Genomic DNA, 14,708 nt, shown 5'->3' on the forward strand with positions numbered 1-14,708 from the left:
TTCTGAGCCCCCACTCCAGCTTCAATTAAATGAGAGGTTTGTAAAAGATGGTCCTTGAGGGCCCTCCCAGGGTTACTGTTGCAGGATTTTATCACTTGCTGGACTTCACCAGGAGCTGGTTAGTGGATGTGAAACAGTACATGACACCCCTGAGCTGCAAAGTTCTCCCCTTTCCTTTTACCCCACAAGTGCAGAACCAAGAACCCACTTGGGATGGGGGTAAGCTTTTTCCTTCTGCAGACTACAGATGGAAGGCATAAGGGCTCCTGCGTGATTACAGGAAATTTTTAAAGTTTATTATATTTTCTTGTAATTTTTCAATGCCGCCTATGTATTTTTTATTAATATTTTCTGGCTTTATTGTGCTCACTTCGGCAGCACATATACTAAAATTGGAACAATAAGGAGAAGGTTAGCCTGGCTCCTGCACAAGGTTGGCATGCAAACATTTTCTGGCTTTATTGAAGTACAATTTGCATACCATAAAATCCATCCATTGCAAGCATATAATTCAATGCTTCTTAGTAAATTTATGGACTTGTGCAGCCGTCACCATAATCCAGGTTTGGAACTTCTCTTTTATCTTAAAACATTCCTTTATGCTTACTTACATCAGTCTCTACTCCCTTCTCCAGGCCCAGGCAACCCCTGATATGCCTTCTGTATCTATAAATATGCCTTTTCTGGACAGTTCACATAAATAGAATCATTCCCTATGTAGCCTTTTCCATCTGGCTTGTTTAACTTAGCATCATGTTTTTAAAGTTCATCTACGTTGTAGTACATGTCTGTATTTCATTCCTTTTTTATGGCTGAATAATATTCCATGGTATGGGTATACCATATTTTGTTTATCTGGCCATTGGTTGGATAGTTGGGTTCTTTTCACATTTTCACTATGATGAGTAATGTTGCTATGGACCTTTGTGGATGAGTCTTTTGTTTTGTTTTGTTTTGTTTGTTTTTAAAGATTTTATTTATTTATTTGACAGAGAGAGACACAGCGAGAGAGGGAACACAAGCAGGGGGAGTGGGAGAGGGAGAAGCAGGCTTCCCGCCGAGCAGGGAGCCCGATGTGGGGCTCAATCTCAGGACCCTGGGATCATGACCTGAGCCGAAGGCAGACGCTTAACGACTGAGCTGCCCAGGCGCCCTGTGGATGAGTCTTTGTGTGGACATATGTTTTTTATTTCACTTGGGTAAATTCCTTGGAGTAGAAATGCAGGTTTGTTTTCTCAAGTTTTTATGCAGTACTTGAACCTCTACTTTTAATCTTTATACTTGAATAAAAGATTCATAGAAAATGTCTGGGAGAGTAAATGTGTAAGTAGTTTTAATGGGCTTTCTTAATGCCTGGTAGCTATTACGAAAGTGTAATCTGTCTTGAAGTAACATAATCATACAGACTAGCAGTCGTGGCGGTTTGTGCCCTTCTGAAATTTATTGAAGCCTGCACCCCCAGGACCTCAGAATGTGACTGTATTTGGAGATAGGGCCTTTAGAGAGGTGATTAAGTTTAAATAAGGTAATCAGGGTGGGACCCTAATCCAATATGATTGGTGTCCTTCTAAGAAGAGGAAGAGCCCCCAGGGGAGCCTGCGCATAGAGCAAAGACCAAGTGAGGACACAGCGAGAATGGGGCCATCTTTGAGACAAAGAGAGAGGCCTCCAGAGAAACCAACCCTGCCCTCACCTTGATCTTGGACTTCCAGCCTCCAGAACTGTGAGAAAATAAATTTCTGTTGCTTAAGCCCCCCAGTCTGTGGTACTTTGTTACGGCGGCCACAAACGAATACATGTGCCTATATTTTAAGAAATTTGCTTTCCAATGCCTTTGGGAGGCTGTTTCTGTCATACCAATTCCCTTCACACAGAGTATTCTCTAGTGAAACCAAACACTCTGTTGTCTTTCGTGTACTCCTTCCACAGCCGGCTTTTATTCTGTAAAATCATGTGGGGGGCTCTTCCTTGCCTTCCTCTAGGTCATGGTCACATCTCCAGTTGCTCCCCAGGCAGCCCAAAGCCACCTCCTCTGTGAACACTTCCTCCCATTGGGAAGCAGTTCTCCTCAGAAGGCCCCTCTATTTCATGCTGTATTTCTGTGGCATGCACTCTATCTACCCTGTCTGCCAACTATTGTGTACATTCTGTCCCTTGTGCTAGAGTAAAAGCTCCTTGTGGGCAGGGAAGTGGTGTTTGCATTTACTGTCCTTCTGACCTTAGCTCTGGCTCAATGTCTGACACAGTCAGAATTGTTTTAATTAATTAAGCCTGATAACTCCAACTACCAAAATGTTTATGAAGTTTCAGAAATTTGTGAATACCTAAAATATTGGCTAGTGAAGTATGAGTAGAACAAGACAGGCTACAAATGTGGGAATAGCAAAGCGCGTATGTTGGAGTCTCTGCTAGTGACCTTCGGCCAAGTCACTCACCCGCACCAAACCTCAACTGCCTTATTGCCGAGAGAAAGGGTTGATCTAGTGAAGGTCTGTTTTTTTTTTTTTTTCTTTTTAAAGATTTTATTTATTTGGGAGAGAGAGAGAGAGAGAGCATGAGCAGAGGGAGGGGCAGAGGGAGAGGGAGAGGCAGGCTCCCAGCTGAGCAAGGAACCCAACGTGGGGCTTGATCCCAGGACCCTGAGATTATGACCTGAGCCGAAAGCAGATGCTTAGCCCACTGAGCCACCCAGGTGCTCCACAAAGGCCTGTTTTATGGTGAACATTTTATACCCCTCCAGCTCTTGGTGAATTCTTCAGGATTCCTCTCTTTGAAGTGCCTCCCTGGTTATGTGGCTGGCTGAAGAAGTTCAAGGTCTACATTACACTGCGACTCAATTAAAATGAACTTAAAGTGAATTTTGAGTTTCTCTTTTCCGTGTAGAACTTTTCCAACTATATGGAATTTAGAACTGTTAGTTATTACCTTTTGGGGGCCCAAACCCTGAAGAGGGAAAGAAGGTAAAGGAACCTATATCACCCTCCTTTTGACAATGGACAATTGAAAGAAATACACACACACACACACACACACACACACACACACACACACAACTAGCTTGGAACTTCAGAGCATCATGTTCAAATCAGACCCCACCAGGAAAATAGTTTGTGTGGGAATTACACCATAAAATAGAGTAAAACACAAAAATTCCCCAGATGATAAGAGAAGAAGAGCTTGTGTGGTAAACAGCCCCAGAAGGGGCAAATCCTTCTGTGCAAATTGTCTCTGACTTCCTTGGCCCAACTTTTCACGTCTCCTTTGGGTTTCTTTAACTTCTTCCTTCACTCTCCCTACTCCACGGTCTCCAAGGATTTGTAGATCTTTATTTCTTTAGGCTGAGTGCAGACAAAAATTCTTTCCTTTTCCTTCCTTCACTCAGCAAATTTTGGAGACAAATAAAAAACTAAGAGAAAGGGTGGGGAGATGGAGGAAGGAAGTACCACAGGGGTGAGTATTCAGTATAGGGTCTCTGATCCCAAGGCAATTACATTCCTACCCTGGGCTGGCCAGCCCCACTGCCAAGCCCATGGACCCATGATCTTTTTCTCCCTTCTCCTGTCTTCTGCTGGTCTGTAACCACGAGTCTACACCATCTCCCTGCTTAAGAATGAATCCACCTAATTACCCCGTGCCATCAGTGGCAAAGGAAGACCAATTATGTGGCCTTTTGGAAGTTCCTGGATCCTTAGGAATCTTCCACCAATTTTTTTTTTTCTTTTGCTTCTTGAGCATTGATAATTGATGCCACTAAAACCCAATCTCTTTCAGTTCTTTCTCAGCTCCACATCTAGTGTAGATGTTCTAGTCTGCAAATGGTGGGAAAGAGCAGATTTCCAGCCGTGGTAGTCATGGCAAGACATGATTTCCTTTCTCCCTTGCCCTGTCTCTGATGGTAAGGGTCTCTCTGGTAGAGTAATGAGTGTGGGACTTCTTTTAGTAAAATAGTGGATTGAGGTTAAAATAAATAGATAGCCAGTATTAGGTGGAAAAAAAAATTGACTTGCTTGGAAGAAAATGCTAGTGGTTTTCCCAGTTTTCCAAGTGTCTCCGGATCCCTCTCAGGCCTTCTAAATCAGAAACTCTGGGGATACAACAATCTGTGTTTTAATAAGCCCTCCAGATGATTCCGACACACGCTTTGAGCCACGGGGTTACACAATATCCAGTCTCCAATTCTTCTCTTTTTTCATAATAGTAAAACACTCAAAGCAGCAATGTGCCCAGATCAGGGATAACATTTCTTATCATCCTTGCATATAGAATTGGCCATGAGATGCAAACAGTAGTCATTGGGTGAAGCTTCTGGGAGATCTCATTAAAGGGGGCTGCCTCCACTGGCAGGAATACCCTTGTTGCCTTTGGTGCCCCCCCTTCTTTGTACTTTTTGCCAACAGCCATCTTGGACCATGAGGTGACCGTGAAAATGGAAGTGACCAACCAGGGATAATGGAACAGAGAGATTGAAGGAGCAGTGGCCCCTGGTAGCGAGGTGTTGCCATATCAGCTTTGGACTGCTCTCCTTCATCTTTAGAAGAGAAAGAGAAATTATCGTGTGTAAGCCATGTGGGTTGTCTGCTATAAGCAGTTGAATCCAATCCTAATACATTTTGTGTTATTTTGAATTATGTTTGTATTAGTCCTCTGAAAAAAATATTAAGAGCTAAAAGACTTCTCCAGCAACACAGGGTAAAGAAGGGATATTATTCTCCAGGATGAGGCATGGACCTTGGAAGAAAGGATTCGGAGGAGAAAAGATGGAACAGACACTGGGGAAATAAAAGGAGGTGGGGCAGGGGTCATTCTCAGATGCTCACCCAAGATGGGCTCTTCACGGACTGATAATTGACTTCATAAATAGAAGGATTATTTCTCACCATCCTCTGGACTGTATATTTTGCATGCTTATAATGAGAAATTCCTCCCAGTAATGGATGATACTTACAAATATAACTAAAGGGTCATACACTTTTAGAATATCTGAGTTTTCTTATGCTCCTCTTATCATACGCTTCTACGCTGGAGATTGTGACAGGAATATAAAGATGAATGTTGTAAAGTCTTTGCCTTGGAGATACTCAAGATTTAAAAAAAAAATACAGAAGCTCAGTAAGAGGAAAGTCATTGTCTTTTGTAGCTGTTCAGAGACTTTGCCTCAAGAATATTTAATGTTAATTTTATTTTTTATCCTGGGCTAAAGCAGTGCCCTATCTTGCCAAGGTTGGCACAATGCTTCCGGGGTTTTGCCTGCATAGGTTGGGGGTCATTTTATAAGGGTGGTTACCAAACGTGGCTAGCTTTGAGCCCTCCGTATTGGACACCTGATTCAATTTGAGATCCAAGTTAACTCCCTTCATTAAGAAAATAATTCAGGGATTGCTTCACTCTGTCCTTCTAAGTGTTCCTTGGGGTGACTTCCTCTGGACTTGGCCTTAGAAATAGCCCACCCAACCCACTTGGCTGGTGCACCCTCCTTAGAGGTCTCCCTGAACAGAATTCAGAATCAATGTAACAAAGGGCTTCTCAGAACAGTTTGGTGCACCAGGCCTCTCTGGTGAGGGTGGTCACTCATTCATTTGTTCATTCACTAAAGGCATGTTTATTGAGTGCCTATTATGTACCAGGTGTTCTCCCTAGAGCACTGAATTCAATTGGCAAGTCCCAGCCCTTCGCTTGGAGCTCAGTGCCAGAGCCAGCAAACAGACCAAAAGAAAACCAAGGACAAACAGTAAACTCAAGGAACTGAAAATAAATGAGACAATTACAAATTGTGACATGAGCCAAGAAGGAAACAAATAGGATCCTGATAGAGAAAACCCAGGTTGGGGGCACAGACCATTGATGGCCGTCAGGAAGGCTTCTCACAGGAGGCAAAATTTGAACTAAAGCCTAAAGATTGAGAAGAAGGCCTCCAAGCTGGACACCAGTGGTGAGGTTTCCAGGTGGAAGGAACAGCATGCTCAAAGGCGGGGAAAGTGTTGTCAAATCCCAGTAAGTGGAAGAAAGCCAGTGAGGTGGGGCTTTGGGGAATGCTTTGCTCCCTTGTGCCTTGGAGGCCCGCAGGATTAAACAGTGCCTTCAATTGCCTGAGGGTCAGGAGTTGGGACCAGTGTCGCTTTCTCTCCCTACCTGTACTTTTTCCTTTGCATTTTGTTTCAGATACACTTACTAAAAATCATGAAAGCATTTGCACGTGCACACAGAGGGACATAAAGGATGAAAAGAAAATGAGAGATGAGGAGAGAAGGAGGGAAAGAATAACTGGAAGTGGAGGGACATAGGACTTCTCTGTCTTAGAGAAACCACAAAACACAGCCCTTTGAAGGTACACTCAAAGTTTCAAATCTTATTTTATTTTCTTAAAGCCCAGTTTGTAAAGTAGGCAATTAAAGTATTCAAATTAAAAAGCCAAGGTAAATCACAATTATGAGCCCTTAATCTACTTAGATTCCCCCCCCCCCGCAAAATGTACAATTGCATTTCATGTCAACTTCCACTGAAATCAGAGCAACAAAATTATTTTCCATGGAATGAAGGCAGGGAGGGGTCTTGTCACAAAATGTCCCCTCAGCCAGAGTTCTGAGAAGATCACGAATCAGACAGTATGATTATTCATATGGGCATAAGTTCAGAGAGGAGTTTTCAAATGAATTACAACAGTGGAAGAAAAGACAAACCATCAGGAAAAGGGTATCTATTACTCTGAGCAGGGCAAGATGTCAGTCATGTGATTTGTCAAATCTGTACGCAGACAGCACAGGTCTTCATTGGAGATTACACAGGGGGTGGGGGGGCAGCTCAGATTGGCAGGGACAGGGGGAAAGGCCATATAGGGCAGGGGAGGATTTCACCCAGATCAGGAGGAAAGAGTGGAGGGGGATGGGGTGTGGGGGCGTAGGGCTTTCTAATCCTCTCCGGCTACTGACCAACCAGATGCACATAGAGGGGAGAGAAATCGCGAGCTTTCCCTTTCCCTGACCAATCAATCTTGTGGTTGAAGGCATTAGATAGCTGGGCTCAGGAAGGATCAGCGTAGTCAGTTGAGCATCAGAGCTTCCCCAGCTTCTGTCTCTATGTGCCTTTTCACCAGCAATAAATTAGAATTTGGCCATCGGAGTCCAGTCACCTAATACATTTCAAGACCACCTTGACTTAATTTCCAAATTGCCCTTAAATCAAACCAAATTCTCAAAAAGCTGCCAACTTAGACTGTGCTGTCTTCTAACTGTTTTAATTAAACTCATCCAATTAAATTTCTCATCACTGTAGAGCATGTGTTCTGGGAATCAGATTTAATTTGATTTATTAAAATAATGAATCTGCTTTTGAGTGAAATTGTTATCTGTTTCATTTTAAATTATTATTACAAATTATATCTGCTTCATCTCTTTGTCGGTAGATGGTTCACTTTGAGGTCTGACCAGGAGAGGGCTTTTCCCTTCATTTTTTCCTCAGAAGGAAAGGCTATGTAGCACCCTGCTCCAGCTTCCTCGGGGGACACCTGAATGCAGGCCAAGGTAAGAAGCGAAGCGGCGGCAGCGAGGGCAGGGATGATGGAGGAGAGCCAAATAGACCTAAGGGACTCTGGGGGGAGGAAGAGAGTGAGGGAAACCAGCGAGGAGGACCAAGGTTAAACTCAAGGGAAACAGGAGACAACTCTTCCACCATCTTCTGAATTTTGTGTTTAGCGTGAGTGTCTCATAGTAAGATTTTTTGTCCACGAATGAACTAGACCCTCCCAGCCTTCCAGCCATTAGGAAGACACTGGGTCATACGCCAACTCCTAGAGCCAGGAGGGGGGAGGGGTGTCTATTGTCAGGTCAACCCATCGCTTCCCTCCATGTGTTGGCCTCCTTCTCTCCTCCTTCATTTGGCCCTTTTTAGCTCAGCAGCTCCAGGGGGAAGAAGCTTCACTCTCTCAATATCCATGTTATAATCTCGGGGAAGGATTCTGATTGGCCTTCCTTGGGTAATCCAGAAACGATAGCTCCCAGAGTCCACTGACCCCGTGAGGAAACTGGTCTGGCTAGTATGGAAGGTTGTGGGGAATAAAGTGGGCTGTACCGCTCAGCACCAGCTCGTGGAGGCTAAGGAGTGTTAGCTGCTAATGGTGCGCCACAGGAAGCCATGGGGAGAGAAAGAGGGAGGCCCTGAGGAAACGATACCAAGGGAGCTCATTTTGGGATAAGTATTTAGGTTTTATTAGAGGGAGAAATAATTGGAGGTCCATATGCAACAAATGAACCTGGACCCATACTTCTCACTTAATACAAACATTAACTCAAAATGGATCATAGACCTAAATGTAAAACCTAAAACTATAAAACTGCCAGAAGAAAACATAGAAAAACACCTTTGTGACCTTGCATTGTACAAAGATTTCTTAGCGATAACACCAAAAACAAGATCCATAAAAGAAAAAATTGGGGGACAAGAAGAACAGCATGTTTTTCTTTCGTTGTGTTTTGTTCCTTCTCATTATGAATAGTTTGATACAATCCTCACCTTCAAGTTTGATGGAGCTCTCTGTGCTTGGAGAGCAGAAATGGTATTGATCATCACTGTATCTTCAGGGCCTGGTACCAAAAAGGGCACATCATAGACATGCACTAAATCCGGGTTAAATACATGAATACGTGAAATGTGGGATGATCACAGGATAGCCACGAGGGAATTCTCTAAACAGAAACACGAATCAGAATTCAGATAAGAGAACTGAACAGAGCGATAATGGGATCATTTAGGATAGAGGTGATGGGAAAGGCTGCAGGAGTCCATGCCTTCCCAAGGGAGGAGTCTGGGCACAGAGCAGAGAAGGCCCTTGGGGTGGTCTAGTATTAGAGGATGGGAGGATTAAGGGGGGGGTGGTCTGTGGAGGAGACAGAGAAAGCATGATTGAAGAGGGAGGAGGGGAGTTTGGACCATGGAGGGTCATGCCAACCAAGGGAGGAAGAGTTTTCAAAGAGTGAAGGGTCAGTTGTATCAGCTGCAGAAGAGAGGTCAAAAAGAATGAGATTGGGGGAAGAAACCTAGAATTTCTTTCAAAAGGACGTCATTGGTGAACTTAGAGATGCTTTCTACCACGTGTAAAATTTTCATTAATATCCAATAGAAAACATATCAAAATAGCTGAGACAAGAGAGAAATTAATAAACTGTAGAGGCAGGTGTCTGTCGAGTTAAGGCACCAAACATAACTGAGAGCAAACTTTGGTCTTTAGTGTCATTGTCAAGAAAATGTCATATGAAACTCAATGTGCAACCATCATTTTAAAAATAGAAACCATCAGACACCGTCACCTCCCTCAAATACTTTGTATTTTTTTTTTCTTTTTTCATTCTTTTCCCCTTGGGAACAAAGAAAGTAGCTACAGAGAACTCTAGCAGAGAAAATATATGCTTCCATCTAAGCCAAGTATTGGGGGGAAGAGGCCATCTAGACTAGGTTAACAGTGTATTAATTCACAGCAGTAACAGCCTTCACTAATAAGAAGTGGATATCAAGAAAAGTCTCTGACTTGAACTAGCGCTCAGATGACAAGTTGAGAGTGCAGTACACAACTTGTTAGTGAAAGTGAACTTGGGGTTCCACTTTAAAGGAGGATTATTTACTTTGGTAATTAACCAAAGAGTGCTTATGGAGTGCAAGGGATTAATTTATTTGATAGAGAGTAAAAAGCCAATTAATTTCACCGAGCTTTGTGATAGATGCTAAAGGAAGGATAAGAAAGCCCTCTGTTTGCAGGCAAACTGCTCCCAAACTGTCTTAGTGAGTGGCTAACTTCAGATTTACGGCCAGAAGACTCTGAGAAAGGACTCTGTTGAAACAACAGTAAGAAATTGTACGGGCCTAATAAATACCGTAGGGAGAAAGGAGTTAGAAATAGTAATAGTTTAAAGTTCAATTGTAACAAAATTATTAGTAACTTAATAGTAATAGAGAGGGAAACAAAACAGTAACTCCTTAAAAAGGATTGACCAGAGTATCCCAAAAGAGCAATATAACATGCCCATTTGTTTTTTGGTTTCTTATCGTTATAAATGATGGACTATCAAAGCAATAGCAAACCCATTAATCAAGACTGTAAACAATTAAAATCTTTTTCCAGATCCGGGAAAGCATCAGAATGATCAAGACAGTGCCAAAAAAAGGAACATAAATTTCAGCCAGCTCTTTGGATCTGGGAAGTGTTTAGGCTACCCAGCCAAAAAGTCAGAGAGCAAAAAGTCTAAACTAAGCTGATAACAACTGATCATTAATTAGAACTGAAGCCAACTATCTCAGTCTAGAGAAATATCTTGGCTACTCAGCTAAGGGCCAGAAAGCCAAAGGTCCAAGTTGGGTTCATGATAATTAATCATAGGCAAAGCCACTGCCCAGAAAAACCCCTATTAACGAAGGGGCGCTTTTGAGAAGAAGCAGCCCTAAGAGAAACTGGCAGGGACAGTCCTGCATAGAGTGAGGCTAGGGGACCCCGTCCACTCTGCTCACAGGCTCCACTTAAGGCTGAACCCCTGGAATTAATAATCATGTCTAACAAATTCTAGCATTAAAAGACAAACTGAGCAGCTGATAACTCATCTTCACTGCAAAGATCTTTTTTTTGAAGTGAGATTCAAATCTTTGAACTGCATTGAAATAGGAGGAAGGTACGGGTAGGAGAGCAAGGGAGCAATAACGGAGATTATTTATATCAAAGGTGTCCAAAGGGAAATTAAATGTCGATAGCACCAAAAGTCAGTCACCAAATGGAAATATGCAAAAATGACAGTGTATGAGTGTGTGTAGGGGGGCCACTGTGTAAGCTTAGCTTAGAGGGGATTTAAGAATTGGATGTCATTTATAAGTTCATGCATGCTGATGTTTAAATTCATTTCTGCACCTGTAAGAAAGCATTTTTCCTACAAGTACCTTTTCATGCACACATTCACTTTCCTTATAATATATTTCATGGTTTCTCAACTGCATGTTATTTTCACATTTTAATATCTCTGGAGTCAGAATGTATCTTACAGTCAATGACATGTGACAATTTAATTGGAACTGTTTTCACTTTCTTATTGGTACCCGGACAATGACATTTCTTACAACTGATGCCATTTAGATGTGATGTAGTTCACAGCTAGCCCCTTGCAATGCTTGGTCCCCATGCAGCAGATGGGTGATGTGGCCGCACATACCCCACTTCCTGCTGCAGAGGAGGACCCCAACCCTTACTCTTGAGTCTGAGATACAGAAGTCTGCGGGCTGCCTGAGAGTCACTGATGCATGCACAGCTAAGCAGTTCCAAGAAAGGCGTGCATGTGTCTAATACAGAGGGAACAGGGACGTTCTGGGTGTGCTCTGGGATCTTTGCACACAGTGCAATTTGTGGGCTCGCCAGCTTATTCTGTACGGAGCACAGGTTGTTCCTGGGAACATAGGAGGTTTTGGGCTGCACTTGGATTGTTCCCTCCCACTATACAATGATATTGTGCTAAGGACTCATTCAAGCCTCAATAACACCATAAAGTTGGCATTGTAGTATCCTCCCCATTTCACAGATGAGGAAATTGAAGCTCCAACAGGGTGGGTAGCCTGCCAAAGATCATACTGCTAATAACTGTGGAGGTCAGTACTTGAACGCAGGTCCATGTGGCTTCAGAGCCCATGCGCTTGACCATTATATCACGCTGACTCTAGCAAGACAGTCTTTGGCCAAGAAATCGTGTTGGTGATTTATAAGGACTGTGTAAGAGAGGAGGAGGGACATGAGAATGGCGAAAATTGATTTTAAGCAGAAAGAGTAGGTACAAATAAGGAAAGCACTCGCCCTCAAGCTTTGATTCCATCTCTAATTGCGTGTTTTCATTCCACGAAGGTGGCTTTGTGAATGGTGTGGCTGGTGGTGCTGAGCACAATGTTTCTAGATCCAGGTATTCAGACCCCAGGAAGCTAAATAAGTAAGCTGTTTGTCCCTGGGATTCAGACGGCGTGGAAAAGTACCACTTTTCTACCACTAAAAGATGCAAGTTTTATTCCTGGAAAAGTTGATTAAAATTCTCAGTGTCTTAATCGTCCAAAGAAGGAATCACTCCAACACTATATTCAAATCTGGGCTCCACGCGTGGATGTATGTGGAGCCTCTGTGTGTGTGTGTGTGTGTGTGTGTGTGTGTGTGCGTGCACGCGCATGCACGCGTGAGTGTGTTCAGAGGTACATACCATTTCAAGAGCTATAAAATATAATTACTCGGGTAAGCTTTAAACATGTGTGATATTTCACAAATACCACTCTGATATATCTAGGTCATGTTTACATATTTTAAGACACATTAGGGTAATTTCCACTGGAAAAAATGTGTATTTTTTCCCCAATTCTATGCAAATGGTAATTTTGAATGTGTAAGTACATTTTTGGTTAAAGAGAACATCACTGTCACTTAATATATTACTGGAGATATACACAGATGTTGTTTATGTTTGTGCTTTATGTAAATTGCCTTTCAGTGGAGAAGAAATGTATACATAAGATTTAAACTTGCTATGTTTTACATATTCAGTTTGTGTAGTTTGTTTATATTCCCAGAAAGCAAATATAGGAAAGCAATTGAAACCAGCATATTGCATCAAGCTTTCTGCAAGTTTTAAATGAAATGTCCTGAAATTGTTAACCTTTACAAATGCTGAGAAATGACAATTCAGGAAGAGTGTGTCTTCCGCTGCACTCCACGTAAACAAGTTTCAGTGGTTAACTGGTCTTTTCACTGTTCCCTGAATGCGGTCATTCCCACCATCGATTCTTTGTTCATGGTATCTCTTCAGATCCCATTTCTTTTTTTAAAAGTCTTTTTAAGTAATCTCTATGCCCAACGTGGGACATGAACTTAAAATCCCAAGATCAAGAGTTGCATGCTTTACCCACTAAGCCAGCCAGGGGCCCCCAGAGAGTGTCACTCTTAACATCAGTCAACAACTGGTGAGAGGGAGAAGCAGGAATGCCCACTCCTCAACAGATGCTGGAGGCAGCCAAAGAAACATTCCCCCCAGCTTCTAGAAGGAGCTAGTCTAAGGGCTGGCTAGCTGCACAAGAGCTGAGGTGCTAATCTTTAAAGAGTACTAAAATGGCGCCTGGGAGGCTCAGTTGGTTAAGCATCCAAATCTGGATTTTGGCTCAGGTCATGATCTCAGGGTCCTGGGATTGAGCCCTGCATCGGGCTCTGCACTCATCGGGGAGTTGGCTTGAAGATTTTCTCTCTCCCCTTCCCCCTGCCCACACGCTTGCTTGCGCTCTCTCTCTCAAATAAATAAATAAATCTTTTTTTTTAAATAAAAGGTACTAAAATATCAGAGGGAAAAAAAAATCAGAAATAAGTTGCCAAATAACTCAGGTTTCCAAATAGGACTTTATACCTAACTAGAAAAATCTAAATTTATTCTCTTCCCTCAGAAGCAGATACTTCTCTAGACTAGAAATAACAGAACACTCTGCTGATCCTGTCTAACCCAGCCAAATCAATATAAGAGAAGCACCTAAAGGGCACCAGATGCTTAGCCCATCACCCACATGACACAGATTGACTTGCCTCTTCCTCAGAGATAGAAGCAAGGTCCTCCGCCACCAGCGCTTCCCCATTTCTCGCTCTCTCTCTCTCTCTCTTTTTTTTGTTCTGTGAAGAGTCTATATGGTTATGCAATGGTTAAGAGTACAGACATCGGGGCGCCTGGGTGGCTCAGTCGTTAAGCGTCTGCCTTCGGCTCAGGTCATGATCCCAGGGTCCTGGGATCGAGCTCCACATCGGGCTCCCTGCTCCGCGGGAAGACTGCTTCTCCCTCTCCCACTCCCCCTGCTTGTGTTCCCTCTCTCGCTGTCTCTCCCTCTGTCAAATAAATAAATAAAATCTTAAAAAAAAAAAAAAAGAGTACAGACATCACGGGCACCTGGGTGGCTCAGTTGGTTAAGCCTCCAACTCTTGATTTCGGCTCATGTCATGATCACAGGGTTGTGAGATTGAGCCCTGCGTTGGGCTCTGCACTCAGCCAGAGTCGGCTTGGGATTCTCTCCGTTTCTCTCTGCTCTCTCTTTCTCAAATAAATAAATTATATATATATATATATATAATATATATTTATATATATTATATATATATTTATATGGGTAAGGTAGTATAGTAGGCTGAATAATGGCCACCCAAAGATCTCAGGTCTGAAAACCTGGAACCTGCAAATAATTTTTATATATATATATATAAAGCTTTCAGGTGTCAGAAGCCACACTGCCTGAGCTGAAATCCCAGCTCTGCCACTTACTAGCTTTGTGACCTTGGGCAATTTACTTGGTCTCTCTGTGCCTCAGTTTTTTTCTAAGACTACTTGCTAATATGCTTACTGTGAGGGTTAACTGAATAAAAAGATGTCAAACACTTAGACTCTGCCTCGCACATAAAGATGCTATGTGTTAATTACTATTATTGTTGATATCTCTACCTCCAGGATAGAACTCGGGGGAAGGGGGGCAAGCATCCATTTAGATAGGAAGTGTTTAAAGATCTTTCATTTGCTTCCAACATTTAGTGGATTTTTATTCAAATTAGTTTTTTTCACAGTACTTGCTTTCAAGGATTTTATGATCTTATAAACTCATCGTAAAAAATAATGGAAAATAAAAAGCACAATATAATCTGGTGCCAAAACAGGACAAGAGAAAAGATGCACTGTGTTCTTAGGATC

The 14,708-nt window shown here is 42.6% G+C and overlaps 1 non-coding gene across 1 annotated transcript; it reads left to right on the top strand.

Moving 5' to 3' along the window:
• Positions 1-362: 362 nt before the first annotated feature.
• LOC118526005 (U6 spliceosomal RNA) lies at positions 363-462 on the top strand. Its single transcript, XR_004912420.1, has one exon. It is a non-coding gene; the product is annotated as a U6 spliceosomal RNA (small nuclear RNA).
• Positions 463-14,708: the final 14,246 nt, after the last annotated feature.

This window comes from Halichoerus grypus, chromosome 3 (genome assembly GCF_964656455.1).
Source record: "Halichoerus grypus chromosome 3, mHalGry1.hap1.1, whole genome shotgun sequence".
Classification (NCBI taxonomy): domain Eukaryota; kingdom Metazoa; phylum Chordata; class Mammalia; order Carnivora; family Phocidae; genus Halichoerus; species Halichoerus grypus.